The following is a 14,502-nucleotide window of genomic DNA, read 5'->3' on the forward strand; positions in this document are numbered from 1 at the left end:
CAAAATGGTATTCCCGTTACCAAATTTACGAACTCGTCGTATTTTACGCTTCAAATGTAGAATGTCAGGTGTAATCCATAGGGTAAACTTTTTCACTCTCCTAATACGCAATAAAACAAACTTCTGAATGCAGCGCTGAATTATACCTCTAAACCGTAACCACAATTCATCGGTAGTACTTGTAACGGGATCATACATATTGTAAAAAAGCGAATAGCTTTCTTGCAGAATGTCTAAAATATCGACATCATCCACATTATTAAAATGATGGTACCGCTTAATGTTGATAGTAGTTGATAACTGACAAGCCAACGTTAGAGTGCATACTACTAAAGAGTGATCAGAAATACCTTCGACTATTTTGTCACTGGGCACCTTGTCGTGCAATCTTAGAGGAAACAAAAACCATGTCAAGAAGGCTTTCACTGCCATTAGTAACACGTGTCGAACTACGAACGACTTGAATCATATCGCATGAAAAAGCAATGTCAACCAACAATTGAGACTGCTGACACTCCCGCAGTGGTTGCATATGATCCCAATCAATGTGTGGTAAATTAAAGTCACCCGCTAGTATAACATTAGTGTAATGATAGTAAGATGCACATATCAATTCCTGTAATGCCAGCAGGTGTGATACGTCGACATGAGGCGGCCGATAAAAAGCACCTACAAGAATTAACATCGTTGAAAAAATAAGTTTTGCCCAAATCATTTCAACGTCGAAATTACAGCTCACAATAGAGCATGATATGCTATCTTTCACAGCGATAGCCACACCCCCGCCTCTCGAACAACGATCTTTTCGAAAAATTTTGTAACCAGCAGGAAACACCTCATCATTCGTCATTTGCTCATTACGCCAAGTTTCTGTGACGACGACCACTTCAGGTTCGTATATAAAAAAAAAAAAACGGCGTCCAGCGCCGTTGCTTTGTTTAGCAGACTACGAGCATTCAAATTTAGGAGCCTAAAGGGGAGGATGCTCCATTTGAGTGCGGAGGCATACTATCATGGCCTGGGGTGTCACTGCTCGGTTTTACAATGACAATAAATGGCCTGAACAACGAGCCCGCGGGCTACAACTCAGCATTATGTTGATGTCGCGAAGGCAATGGTCAGCGTGAACTGTATCAAGAAGTTCAAACCGGCGAGCGTTGACGACTTCAACCCCGACGTGCCGAAAAGCGTCTACTGGAAGGCTACTGGAGCGTGCGCCGGGGAACGGTAAGTTGTTTTCTACGAATCACGGGCTCGAAGCCCAGCGTATACTGCAAAGCGCTAATAGGGAGTTTTCTTAGATCGTTTTCGCCGTCCCGCAACGCCCTCCGCAACTCGCTACGGTACCCGGAACTCTACAGTCAAGGCTATCGGCGCGCAGGCGCAGTAGACACTTCGTTGCGGAGGGCTTAGCGGAGGGGGAAACGCGGTCTACGAAAACTCCCTAATGTTCGCGAGCCCCTAATTTTTGGCGAATTCCAGGCGTCCTGAAATTAGCGAAATTTAAGGACACGTGGAAAGCGGAAATCTGGTGGGCTCCCGTTCCGGCGTCCCCCGTTCCGGCGTCTAGAATTCGCGAAATGTGGTGGGCGCGAATATGTCCTTGCGCCCGATTTGTAAAGAACTGGGCGGCAAAGGCAAAGGGTTTTACTTTATTGAACTACAGGGCTCTCCAAATGGCAGCCACGACACTTAAAATAAATCGCAACAAATCGGCTTTGTAAGCTACGACAAATTTACCACATAAGTTCGACTAGGTGGTGCATTTAATTCGTAAAAATATCGAAGAAAAGAATTGTTGAAACAAGGGTTATAGCGCAGGCTAGCTACTGAACGGTTATATTTATAAACCCCGATATAAGGGGGAGGGGGGGAGAGAAGAGGGACAAACACCACGACTTTGGGATATAACTCAATGTGCATGTTTTGTTTTACAGAGCCTCGAGATGAGCTGGTTGGCTGCTTTGAAAAAGAAGCACGTGGCCATCTCTATGATATTGGACTCAAGGTTCGAGGTATATGTGCGCCTTTAAACTGTTTTTCTTACCTCATTCATAGACTCTGTTCAGAACCAGCGGCCTTAAGTTCGTCTTTTGTGTCCCTTTTTCGGATCGGCAGCATACTTCACTCCCGTTACCAGTGGGCAGTAATTGTGGGTAAAATTGCACGGTTAGGCTAAGAATATCTTGCATTTTGTTTGCTTCATGAGTATGTGTCCATTCATTATGGCTGGTCAGGACTATTTGTATAGACATTTTTTTTTAAATTGTTTGCTACTCTGGTTCACAGATCCGGTGGGTAGATACGCTCTATGAAAGTGGACCACAAGTCGCACTTTAACACACAAAGAGCCGCAGCTTGGCCACTCCTGGTCTTGGTTGTGCTGTAGCCGAAGTTGTTCCTCTTCAATTTCAAGAGACACTCTCCTGCTTGTTTCTTTACCGCATTATATTTGAATTTGACCCTCTTCAGTCTTACGAGACGTCCTCACCTGCTCTAAGTCACAATCTCGCTGTACACGAAGTTACATCTCTTCTCCACTATCGCAAGACGTCCTCGTTTGTTTGGCGTCCTGCTTGCGTTGCAGCCGAAGTTTTCTTTCTTTAATCTTTTCATCCGCTTCGATGGTCCTCTTGTTGCCCTACTTGTCTTTCTAGCTTTCAACAAACATGTTTCATGTTGTTCCGAAGTGCCCTAGGCACTTTGCTGTCGCTGTGCCTCAGCACGCTTGCATAAACGTTCCTCTGGCGAGACTTGCTTTCGCATACCGACAACGATAGGTGACGCTCAAGTCTGGTTCACAGAGCTCTCTTCAGAGCTCTGGGAACCAGACTGCGACTACATGTGACACACATTGCTATGGCAACAATGGCGTTGAGGCACTGGCGGGTGCATCATCGCAGCTCTTGCCTGCACCCAGTAACTCTTTCGTAAATGCTTACCCATGTGTACTCGTGGTGAAGCGGATACGATGCCCAGCTTAGACCCCAACAGTTGTGGGTTTGAGGCACAGTGCCGGCGGCATGGTTTTCTTTTCTGAATTATAATGTGCCCGCGCATGCTGTTTTCAAAAGCAGTTACAAATCCTCGGACCAATGGACGCCTAATTTTCATAGGGTTTGCTTATAAATGCTATCGTATTTAAAAGTACTAGATTGCAAGTACAAAGTAATTGAGAGTGTATGTACCTCATAGAAAGTACACTGGGTGCAAAGCAGTATAATCATAATTTACTTTCTAACTAACTTAGAAGTAACTTTTAACAGAATATTTTATCATACTATTTCGTTTACCTATACAGTGTTTTCTGCCAACAGGTACACGTAGCGCAAACAGATACAGGTATCGTCCTTTACACACTAGAGTGTGTAAAGGACGATATAGCAATTAAATCCTGAAGTGACAGGGAATACCGGATGTATGGTCATGGGAATCTGGAAGCATTTTTTCAGGGGGACGGGGCAAACGCTGGTATAGGGTTGAAACTTACACCTAAAAATAAAGGGGGGGGGGGCATTTAATGGGAACTACGGGTGTCCCAATCCTGTGTTGGAAGTTTATATTAAATGGATATCGGAACATTTGAACCTTTTTCTTTTACAGATTGAGATGTCGCCGTCCCCTGCAGTGGGTGGCGAGTACAAGAAAAAAAGACAGAGGACAGGACATGCACTGTGTCGCTTGTGGAGCATGCCTGACTGGTTGAAAAGCTGCGGTCGGCAAAGCAGAGGGTGGTGAACCTGGAGCAGGAGCTCCAGATAGGGAGGACGCTATCAAGAAGCAGCTGCTGGCACTACTAGGTAAGCATGGAGGCACTTTCAGTTGCTTACCTCACACACTACACATTATGTGCTCACACTTTATCTGAGGGATCAAAAGCAACTTTAATTTTTTTTTTGGTCGCAAACAGAAGTAAGCATAAACTGCAGGGTTGCCTCAATGTATCCATTAGTTCATACGGTGTCTATAATTCCCTTCTGTTCTCTCAGGGTGCAAATCGAGCTTTGAGAGTTTGTTTTTTGTTGTTGATGGCGATGACCCCGTTTCGCTCGGCAGCACTCATGCTCTTACCGAAGAAATATTTTTCCGCAGTTCGTCAAACAATCATGTCCATACCAAGACACCATGGTCAGTGCGCATAGATGAGGCTTGAAGCGAAAAACGTTTGTTCTGTCGGTCACAACATTGTAAATATGCACTTTCCGATGAGCCCGGCCAGCGCACGTCCTTTCGTCATTGGGGAGAAAGGAATTCTTTTTGTTGAGGAGGAGGGAGTGAGGAAGCTGGTCGTAGGCATAACCTCAGCACCAACAAGGCTGAACTTTAATCGGGCGGCAGATTGTGCCTAGCGATGCAACTGTGCAACTGGTTAAAAGGTGACCAGACAATCTGCTACAGCATTTGATTTCGTCAGGAAGATTGAGCTTATATCTCGCAAACTATCGAAATGCTAGGCATGAATATTCATTAGCTATTCACCGGTATTTTTGTGTAAACATGCTCTCTGCCGCCCACTGCCGGCGAATTTGAGCGCATTTCCTTTTTTCCTCTTTTTCTTTTCTTGGTTTTGTGTTTCGTCCTTTTTCTTTGTGTTCTGCTCGCACCACTTTTCCAGTCCCGGTGTGTTACGGAAAAACAAATAACCACACTGCCGGTAGTCTGCTGTGGTATGAAGTACTATGAAGCCCTCATGTCATCAACGAACCAGGAAAGTGCTGAAGTCCGAATAACCAAGCATGTCTGAATTTCTGGCGTCCGAAAAATCTGTCGACTTCCTTACCGTATCTTGTTTCTAAACAGTGTTTTATTATGTTGCAGTGGGCAATGTCCCATCTGGCGGTGTTGGGTCAGCTCCTCCAGCTTGCCCAGCTGCAGGAACTGCTGCTGGGTGCTCCTCCTCCAGTTCACGTTGTGCGAGCTGGTGTGGATCACGCTCGACCCGTACCGGCCGCTGATGCTGCTGTTCCAGCAGCGGATCTTGTAGCAGGCCCACCGGAGGCACCTCCCGAGTTTGTGCCAGTGCTTGCAGAGGTCGATGACGAGGTAAGTTCAGAATTTTATGGAATATTCATTCCAGATATTGGGCAAGTGACCATAGGGCGTAGACTAAGGGGGGGGAAGGGGGGGGGGTGCATTGGGGCTTGTGCCCCCCCCCCCCCCCCCGGGCCATGATGGCTGCGTATTTTCGGCACCGATTTGAAGCCCAGGGGGCGTTGCCAATGACGTCACGGACGTCAAAATAACAGCTTTTATTCTGATGTTTTAGTTATTTCGACGTCAACAACACGTTTTCTTTGGATGCCGCTCACTGCATTTTGAAATGCCGGTCGCTCGGCGTGTGTGTGGCCGGGTGCTCGGCGGCTCGGCGGCTCAGCGGTGTCCGCGCTGGTGCGTGTTGTCAACGTTGCCGCCTGTACTCGTCGCGTTCTCAGGAACATCAAAATAAGCGTTCTTCATTTTTGAACATCGCCCGGTGCCGTCCGTCACCTCTGTTGCGAATGAAGATTATGTGTACTGGAGGCGACAGAGCCCAGCCGCAGTAATTTTGTACGCATTTTTGTGGAGCTGTACTTGTGTCCAATACGACGGATTATCACCCTTGCATAGAATAGCTGCGAAGGCCGTGCAAGTAGCGAGCGAGTAGCCTTGACTGCCATGACTGCACCCGCTGCAGGAGCGCTCGTGCCGCGCGATCTTAAGCAACTACCTCGCGCTTTTAGCATTGTCGTCGACAGCATTCTTTTTTTTTTTTCAGTGTTAGTCGTAAAAAAGAAATCTAAATATCGCCAAATGCCCCAACAAAACAAAATGCTCGAAAAAAAAGGTAAGCCTCCACTGCGGATCGAACCCACACCGCTTGCGTATGAGGCAGGCATTTTAACCGCTAAGCCACGCTACAGCTTCGGAAGCCACGTTTGACCCTCGGGCGGCACTTCACACGGAGTATCGTCGGTGGAGTACCGTCGGACGGCACTTGTACGCTCTGCAAAAGTGCCGTAGGACGGTACTGTAGTCACTACGAATCTTCTTTTGCAACAGGAGTGACCGACTGCACCGGGCGAATGAAATTGGAAAACACTGTTTCTGGATACGCGACGAGCACAGGCGGCACGTCGACACACACCAGCGAATACACCGCCGAGCCGCCGACCGCGCGCACACGCTCGCCGACCGACCGACGTTTCAAAATGCAGTCGGCGGCATCCAGAACAAAACGTGTTGACATCAAAGGACACCAAAGGGAATCTGGACGTCTGTGACGTCACTAGTCGTGCCCTCTGGACATCAAATTGGTGCCGAAATACGAACCCGGCCATGATCCCTACCGAGACGCTGTTTACGTGCCATGTAACGAGCTTCTAGCAGTGACATGTAAACAAAATAACGCATACAGCGAAGGACACATGGCGGTATACATACGCTGTAAAATGTACCCCCTAAAATAAACTACTGATAAATACCGGTGTGAAAAAAAATGGCGCGGAAAAGCACCCCCCCCCCTCCACCCCAAAGAACCTCTCAGCCTGCCCCCCCTCTCCCCCTCCCCCCCCCCCCCCCCCCCCCCCCCGGGAAAATGAAAAGTCTACGCCGCTGCCAGTAACTAAATTTTATGGTTTCCATAGCTCCTTGAATGAGGTTATTAGCATGCTTCCGTAAATTGAACCATCGTCCTGCTTTAAAATACTGATGAATGTAAAAACGTAGAGCCGGGCATCGATAAGATATTTCTTCTCAATTAATTGGCGCTTTTCTGCGACGTTTTCTATCTTGTGTCCTCGTTTTATTTCGAGCTTTTTCATAAATCAAGTACCAAATAGCCCAGATTAAAATTCTGTTATAATTGGTACCCTTCTATCGCTTTCTCTCTTTACTCTGAACTCACATAAAGGGACACTGACACCCCCTCAAAAAAAAATTTCATTTTTTGCCAGGCGATTTATTATGGTGCAACAGAGTCACGTGTAATTTTATAAAGCCAGAAAACGCAACTGCTCAGAACCGAAACTGAAACCCGCGCACGGAGGCCGGAGAAGTGGAGAGGAGAGAGTGGAGTGGTGGAAGTCACGTGGCTACACCCGCCCGTGAGCTTTTTTTTTTCTTTTTTTTTTGTATGCACAGCAGACGACATGCGTGGCTGGAACTGTTTCTTGCGCGATTCCTTTGCAGTTATGTTTGTTCCGCTCGCTGTTCTGTACTTCAAGATGAGTTGTTCTATACATCGAGAAGTTGGAGATGAGTAGTGAGTGCCCGTAGTGAATTCCCGTGACCGGCTCCGAGAAGAATACCCCCAAGATGTTGTGTGAAGAGCTGCCTCGCATGTCCTGCGTCCGAAACAAGTGGCATTGTGCGGCAGACGTCTGCACAAGTTTCCGAAAGGTCAACGAGATCGGGACCAATGGCTGGCTGCACTTCCTGTAGAGCATGTCTATCTATTTCTAGGTTCACCTTGGGCATGGTGTCTTGGTGCAAATTTCAAAAGGACAAGCTGTCCTACGTCAGGGGAGCCCGGGGAGACTCCATGTACGTTAAAGAGGCCACGAAGCCGGTCTTCGGCAGGGAGAGCCTGCATAGGCGGAGTGTGACTGGGGTGCCATGACGGCGCTTCAAGGGCCCCGTGGCCAAGAAGGGTCCTGACTCCAGTCAAGTTGGCAGCAGTCAGCAGTAAGTGCCCACTTCTCACAGTGTCTCATACTTGGGGCGACATACAAACCTGATAGCTTCCGAAGTTGCAATCTGCTACGACAAAATTAATGGGATAAAATATTCCAAGGCTTTCAGAACTTTCAGTGTTTAATATAGGCTGTTGAAGGGTCATAGTTCGACAAGACCTGAGCTTTAGAAACGTGAAGCTCCGAGCGCAAAACCGAAATGAAGAGGTTCCTCTTCGTTTTAATATATAAAAAAAAATAAAGTGACCTTGTCACGGCTTGGCGGTTTCTGATGCGTTCACACTATGGAGGTTTTACAGTAACATGCTCCGCGTCGCAAATATCTGCTAATTCCTGCAAGTTTTGGGGGAGGTCCATGATATCAGTGGCCTGCTCGCAGGACCTTCTGCTGGCTCCCCGGCAGAGCTGCGAGGCACTTATTTTTTCTTTTGAACGAAAAGCTGGCATTAGCAAAGTTTTGAAAGTGAGACTGTTTGTTCACTAGAACTGCTGCAACTATGTAACTATGTGCTCTGTCCTTTGAGTACTGCCCATATTTTCTGAACCGCCTTCCCATCGTGGGTGTTCCTCTTTTCTAGTCTATGACATGCTCAGTTTTCTTACCAGGGAACTAACTCGTATGAATGGACCTTTGAAGGGTCGTGACACAGATATTAAATTAGTTAAATGATTCTTCATGTGAAATCAGTGTTGGTAATTTATATACATGCCCAGAACAACAATTGCAGCTCAAAATCTTCCTTTCGCACAAAAAAAGCCGGCCTAGAATTGTTTGCTCAGTGTCCCTTTCACTCGTTGCCATGGTGACATTGTTGGGCATGAAATATGTTCGAGGCTCTAGGCAATCGGAGGCACATGTTCATAATTGAAAATACATATTTAGATTCATAGAACATACTTTTTATTTTAGTTAACAGGCAGGCGAGCTGGTTAAGGATAGACGTGGTAACCCGTGAGCGTGGCAAAAAAAGGGACAGACAGACACGAAGATCCGGAGCTTCGCGCCTTTCCCTACATTTTTGTCCCCTCGCTCAAGGGTCTATAATTTTTATAAACACTAAAATGCAAGGGACACACTGTTGCAAGCAAACTTTAAGTGCGTGGTTGTGGAAGGTCACACTAGGTCTTTTTGATTTGCTTGAACCGATCTAGTTCAAATAGTGTAAGAACTGACGCATTAGATTCAACCGGAAGTTGCATAGACGCTGAACTGGCCTGTTCAATTTATCCCAACGCTACACGAGCTCAGCCTCAGTTCCACAGAATCTTTCGCTGGCTGAAGTCAGTTCAGCGTTCATGCAGTAACAGATCGCAACTCTTCGGTCTTTCGGAAACTAATTACAGGGTCGTTTGTAACGCTGCAGCTTAACTTCACGCAGCCGCAGCCCGACTTGCGCACTGCTTCCGCACTCCTCGGAACTCGGTCTGGACTGGTTCAAAACTTTCTGGCCGAATCATACATACCTGCTGTTTTAAGCAGACTGCGTAATCGTAAGAAGTCGCCCTTGGAGTCTACATGGTATCACAAGATATTTAAAAGCATAAATTGCAGTGGAAATTGCTTGCTTATGATTGCAGGAAGTAAAATAATTAATTTTACAAGAAACTGTAGATATACATGACTGATTGTTGTAATCTTTTCCTCTGCAGATGCCTTCAACGAGTACATACGGAGGCATCCTCGAGAGGCCTCTCCGGGGAAGAGGACAGCTCGGGTCAACCTAATGCACTATGCCAATTTGTTAATGTCCTGCTGCAGGATATTAACAAGAAGCTTGACTACTAAGCTTGCTTAGAGGTTACGCATCTTGTTTATGTTCTGCAGTATGCCGATTTGCCTTCACTAAATACACCTATAACCTGAAATGACCTGGCTCGTGCTCATTCTTTGCATGACAATTGCATGCAAAAGCCTGCAAAGATCCATACGTCCGTATGCAAACGTTTAACACCATGTTGATTCCTATTACTGCGTCAGAACGGGTAAACCCGTAAAGACATAGGTTTCTCTATCTTAACAGATGAACATGCGTAAATATTGGTTCCTATATCTAAAAGGGTCAACCTGTAAGGTACGGTTCCTCTATCCAAATGAGTTAACTTGTACAAGAACGGGTTCCTGTATCTGAATGGGTCAACCCATACAGGTACGGGTTCCTGTATCTGATGGGTTAACCTATACAGGGACGGGTTACCAGTAGCATACGGGAGACCCGTATCCCATAACACCGTATGAAATATACGGATTAACCAGGATGAATTTTCATACAGGTTTTTTCAGTAGGGGAGCATCTCTAAAATCAAGAGAGACGTCAAGAACCATCCATTAACACTAAATCCGTGCCTACGTTTGCCAGTAGACGATCAAAATAAAGTGTAAACCAAGTAATGAGCGGGACTTGCCCCCAATATGCAACATTAGTTTTATTCACTTCACTCATACATCAATGCAAAGGTATCTTTGATCTAGCGTTCAAGCATAATACCTACATTCTAGAAAACTTTAAAAATGGGGTAAAGCCGGTTAGCTCTTATCGCCCGATAAATTCAGCATAATAATTAAAAAAAATCTTTTACATTCCGCTTATTTTTACTGTTTTTTTGCGTTTCAACCGTTCGTAAATGAGGCATATAAATCTCGCTGCTTACAAATATTGGTGTGATAGCGATGTTCGCGCTCCTTAAGTAAACTCTATGTTCTTTTCAACCGTTATTCTTGCTTAGATTTGGCACTTTATTTACACACTTTCTGTGGAGCATATGCTTGGGATTGGAATACCGGGAAGCTAAACATCGATTACTAGTCAGAAATACGCTGTAAAAAAAGAAATTTTACATTTTTAATTTATAGAGGGTTGCCTGCTATAGGCTACAGCCTAAGTGGCAAAGGTAATTCCTGTTATTCTCCGGCAAAGATACGAAATGCCCGCAAGCTTTCCCAGATAAATGCACAGGAGCACCGTTAAAGTGGACTTGTTGCTGACCGCTTCAATTTGAAACCGGAAGTCCCATCGACACTAGCACAAGTTGAACCTCTAGCCTACATTATAAGAACTTTATGTGCCAAACCAACAAAGTATATCTTGCACACCCCATCTGACAAAATTATTTTCGATTACCCGAGGATTTTTGTTTGCGTGCACCCATGGCACCTTCTAAGCAATAACGAAAAAATGGCTTCTTCTCCACACCATACGAAGCAGTATTGGAGAGTTCCCTGATACTTTGACAGTAAATGGTTTACTGCCAATAGAATTTGCGCAACCGGGTTTATATTTTGTGCTTCATGAGATTACGGACACCTCGGCCTGTATTCAAACCCGCCTGGTTCCACGGAGAGTCCCCGGTTCTTATCTGGTCTCTCCTAGCAATTTCAATGAAAAATATTGTTGCTTTGTTGAACGCCGTTTCATCGAACGCCGGTCAAAAGAAACGTCTTCATCAAACGTCATTTAATTTAAACCGTTTTTTTTTAAACTGCTTAATCGAATTTATCGCGTGCCATTTGAAGTAGTATTTCGGTGTTTAGAAAAACAACAAAAATAGTCTCTTAGTCTGTAATTGTGTGTGGCAGTAAATGGTTTACTGAAAATAAAAAAGGCGCAGCCGAAATGACATTTTCGTGTTTTTATTCTTTTAATTCCGCGACTACGAGATTTCCTTTTATTTCGCTTTCATAGAGAACATTACTTGCTTGGCATTTATTCCGGAAGAGATACAGCAGCTTCGATTACGTAAGAACACAGTTGAACTAGAAACAACATTGCTCAATAACAGGCAGATATTTGAAAACCGGAAATAGGACAGAAGGTGAGAAGATAAAACATCTTTTTTTTTTCGGCATGCTGCATGCATGTTGACTGATCAATCGGCAATAAAGATATATTGCTAATAATTTCAGCGATAATTTTGCCTTTGTTTTGTCCAGTCCCCATAGCGTAAACCAATAACGGAGAGCAAAGTTGAACCAAACATAGGGAAGAAAATGTGCCTGTACTAAAAGTATCGTCGAATAGTTAAAACTAAATTACTGTTCGCGTGTCTTCGGGTGCAGACGCCCATCGTAGCATTCAGTTCGACAAGCGCGTGCCGCAGCAAAAATAAAACAAAATTTGGCCGGTAAAACGGTACCGATGGACAGCTCAAAACTTCGCGTTCGCTCAAGAATGCGCTTGAACTATTAAGTACGTAGGAAAGGAATAAGCAATAAAATGTAACCGCTTTGAAACCCTGCGGAACACTTGTATGTAGGAAGATGCCCTGGACATGTTCATATTGACCCAATGAAAAGGTTCGGAAAAAGTAAAATAGCGACAAACAAAATTTGATGAAACCGCTGTCAGCAGTTCGATGGAATGGGGTTCACTGAAACGTTCACTTTTTCTACAAAACGGCAACCGATAATACAACGATCGAAGGCATTTCCGGGACGAATCCAGACTTATAAAGAAAACCTTGCATACGTGTATTTGTGCGCAGACCCATTAATACAGATTACTTTAATGCGAGGGGCCCTGTTCATATTAAATTTCACTTTCTCGTCTGCTACGGCACTAAAAAAAGATTTTCCTCGATTGATTGACAGCTGGAGCGGAGAAATAGTCGTATGCTGTGCTGCGGCGTTGCGTCGACACAAAGAGGGAGAGAATAAGTAAGGCCGAGAACCATTGTCTGGCCGTTTCCACATTTCTTCCTCTATTTGCGTAACTGCAGCCACCTGTGTCGCCCTTTTCCCGGGTCGGACAATTGACCCCATGGCTAATTTTCAAGATTGAACCGTAATTTAGAAGGTACGGCAAAAACACCACCCATAGCACGTCACAAATCCATTCAGACGCATCCAAACGTGGAGGTGGACCCATTCTTTATGGATAGCTGTGCATTAACCATGTTCGTTCTCAGATGCGCATATCTCAAGCAAACATAGGTATTTTACTGTTATTATTAGGAGTACAGGAAAACTACATATTAAGTTGGACAACTTAATTTTGATATGCTCTCTGCCCACAGCTAAATAATTAGCACTAAAGACAAGGAAGAATTACATGCACCGTGGTCGTAATACTGGATTGCCGGTAACTCATTTGCAGAAGTGGCAGAAGTTAGCACGAGTGTGAACCAGAGTACACGGTTCATGGCCATCTCGATGTGTCAAAACGGCGTAGTACACTCTAAAAAAAAAAAAAGAAACAGGGAGCGTGACTTACTTCTTCAGGGGACTAAGTACGCTCCCACTAGCATTTGTCCCCTAGGGGAGCAACGGGAACGGGAGCAACTGTTGCGCCCCGTCCGTTAGTCCCTCGCACTAGCACCGTTGAGACTAACTGTTGCACCGTTTCAATCGATCCTCGAGGACCAACTGTTAGGCCCCTCCACCTGGTCCCCTGGTACCAACTGTTACACCGTTTCAATTGAACCTCGAGGGCGAACTGTTAGGACCTTCTACTTGGACCCTTGGGACTAACTGTTACACCGTTTCAAATGAACCGCGAGGACCAACTGTTAGGCCCTTGCACTTGGACCCTTGGGTCTAAACGTTGCGCCCTTGGATTTAGACCCCTGGGACTAAAGGTTTATCCTTTACATTTGGTCCCGAGCCACAAATCTCCGAAACGAAATTGTGCAGTTCAGGTTAAACGTAGCTTTATTGCCTCATAGATACACATCGCATTCAAGGATGACTGAAGTCGAAGTTCCTGGGCTGAAGAATCCACGATGAGGCCAAATTCCGAAGAGTACACTTGCGTCGACCATGGCTTGGACACTGGGACGTCTGTCCAACTCGTTCGTGGTCCAAGCACCGTTTATTGGGGCACCGGCAGCTTCTTGCCTGTTTACAAGGAATTTGGATTATCAGTAACAGGGCAGCGCGAAATACCCGATCGCTCGACAAAAGTATGAGATATAACGCACGCAAAATAAAATAACAAATAGGCTGCATAAGTGCTATAATGGTTCACATTCAACATGCGATCTGTTGACAGCAGACCAGCGCAATATTAGATTTTTAGTTGACCGTTCGCTGCCAATTACAGACCCAGTGTGTGCGTGCTCAAACTATGCTTCAAAGTGACGGCACGAGCTCCCGCGATCAACGCGAAAGTTTAGTGTACAATCTAATAAATGTCTCTATTAATGCCGGTTCTCACACGCAGCGAAGCGCTGATGTTGCGCTGCTCACGTGTCGTGACCTAATTTTCTTCTGCCATTGCAGAGTTTTGACGGTGCAATAGAAAGCTGATGACCGCTCCCGTCAGCACGCGCTTTACGCAAGATCAGTGCTATGCTTGTAGCACTCCGCTGCATGTGTGGACAGGCCCTTATGGTCAAGCGATCATGCCAGGGTCTGCAAAACACAAAAAAAAGCCATCAGTAGAACTGGCGTTTCGGTCGATATGACTGAATATGAGGTCTCTGTGCTGCAATAATGAAATCAGCAATCATGGTGCCAAAAAGAATAGAGCATGGCGCGCGCTTTGGAAGCTAGAGAACGCGCTCAAAATAAAACACTTTCTGAAGCCGCAGTTAATGAATACTCCATAAACAGAAGCACTTCGACATACTTTAATCGAGTTCCCTTGACTTGTGGCTTCAGAACAGATCAAGTGCAGTGCTGCAGCACCGCGAATCCAAACCGGATCCTGCAATGATCGGAGACGACACAAGGAGAAAAAACGGCGACTAGCTTCCGACGAAAGCTGTTTCAACTTTCAACTTACTAAACACGGGTTCTTTTCAAACAAAGACCCCTTCCCATTTTCTCGACGGACCCTACCTACCCCATCTTCCCAACCCCCCGCGTGAGCGAGGAGCACAAGAAAGAATGAGGGGT

Source organism: Ixodes scapularis, unplaced genomic scaffold (genome assembly GCF_016920785.2).
Source record: "Ixodes scapularis isolate PalLabHiFi unplaced genomic scaffold, ASM1692078v2 PGA_scaffold3__209_contigs__length_174095766, whole genome shotgun sequence".
Taxonomy (NCBI): domain Eukaryota; kingdom Metazoa; phylum Arthropoda; class Arachnida; order Ixodida; family Ixodidae; genus Ixodes; species Ixodes scapularis.